At 43.2% G+C, this 1,580-nt stretch overlaps 1 pseudogene; it reads right to left on the reverse strand.

The window, feature by feature from the left end:
- Positions 1-516: 516 nt before the first annotated feature.
- LOC116903451 lies at positions 517-961 on the reverse strand (annotated as a pseudogene).
- Positions 962-1,580: the final 619 nt, after the last annotated feature.

Here is a 1,580-nt window from a genome sequence, read left to right on the forward strand (position 1 = left end):
GAGTGGGGACCATAGCTTGGATGGGGCAATCACTTAAGACTTAAGAAAGCATGGGTACAGCCAGAGCAGCCCAAGCCTAGTGGTTGTCAGTCCCACGGCTGCTACCTGAAACCTCCCCATCTATTCTAAGGGCCACCACACAGCTGTGGCAGAGGGCGGGGTGGGCAAAGGCATACCCAGGCCAAGTGCCAGCAGCAGGTGATTGTGTGAGACGTGTCTGTCCACAGTTGCGTTAGCTGTGCCCACCACTCCCAAAGGAAACCGATTTCAACACACCTTATTGATCCCATAAGTTCAACCAAGCAGACAGCAGTTATACTCGTCAGATGATGTTACACAGCACAACTTAGGTATTTCAAATGGACAAGAAGTTAGTATCAGAGCAGTGTCTCAGGATGAAGTCTAAGTGGGGCTCCCTCTCCAGTACTTTGAGGTCTACAGATGGATCTAGAAAATTACTACTGTGGAAAATGAAGACTTGGGTTGGATGGGGAAGGGAGGCCGGGGCCTTAGTGACTAATGGCTGTAACTCTGTTCTTTTGGTGGCTGTGGCAGCTTCATGTTCTCTTTTGACATCATCAAGCGCCTCAGTTCCTGCAGGATGATTTTGATGCTGTGGGAATTCTGTCACTTTGCCAGCACTGCCATGGCTCGTGGATCCACCACTCCATTGGAACTGCTCACGCCGTTCATATTGACTCTTGTTACAAATCTCACAGACTGGGATGCTTCTGGATACGAGAGTGGCCCACACTCTATCGTAAGGCTGCATATTCGGTTTTCATAAATTGTTCGTGGAGGCCCAATTATCATTCCAGTCCATCTTGTGAGTGTCATGTCCTCATCATCCTCCAGACCCTAGTTAACTGTGCCTACTCCTTTCTGGCCTTCTTCCAGCTCTTCCAACATTCGTGAAATCTCTGAAGGACATTTTACTCCCTGAGCCTGTGGTGGCTGCCATCTTTCGTTGCTATCGCTCGAAGGGGTATAAAGGGGTATAAAGGGGTATAAATTACATTTTCAATGCAGTAACACAGAAACAAGCATTTTTCTAATATTCTCATTCTAGAGTTAATATTCTATCTATCATGCAAATGTATTTTAGAGAGATTCATTAAGGATTCTCCTCTTGCTTAATTGTAGGTGACATTATCAAAACTTGTGAGAAAAAAGGAATTCCAATGTGATTGTACTTAATATCTTAAAGTTGAAATTGGTACAAAAAACAACACTAGGGTGAATTTTTTTATAACTTCTGATTTCTTTGAATAGGCGTGAGATTAGACATGGCTTGTGTCATTCTTAGAAGTTCTTACAAGAAAGTAACAGGAGAATTCTTTTGGAGCTTCCATAATTCGTGTCATTATTTGAAGAAGATGCTTATCAGTTTTATCTGAGGTTACTGTCTAAGTGAGGTGTTTCCAGGATGTTTTCATCTTATTACAAGAAGTAACAGAGAGAAAGGTGACAAAGAAACTTTATTCAAAGAAAGACAAAGGGAGTAAGCAACTGCGATTCAGTGTAGCTTTAATTTGTGGACCTCTCCAGAAGGAGGAATTGTTTACTCAGAGTTCAGTGTG

The sequence above is a fragment of the Rattus rattus genome, chromosome 6, assembly GCF_011064425.1.
Source record: "Rattus rattus isolate New Zealand chromosome 6, Rrattus_CSIRO_v1, whole genome shotgun sequence".
Lineage (NCBI taxonomy): Eukaryota > Metazoa > Chordata > Mammalia > Rodentia > Muridae > Rattus > Rattus rattus.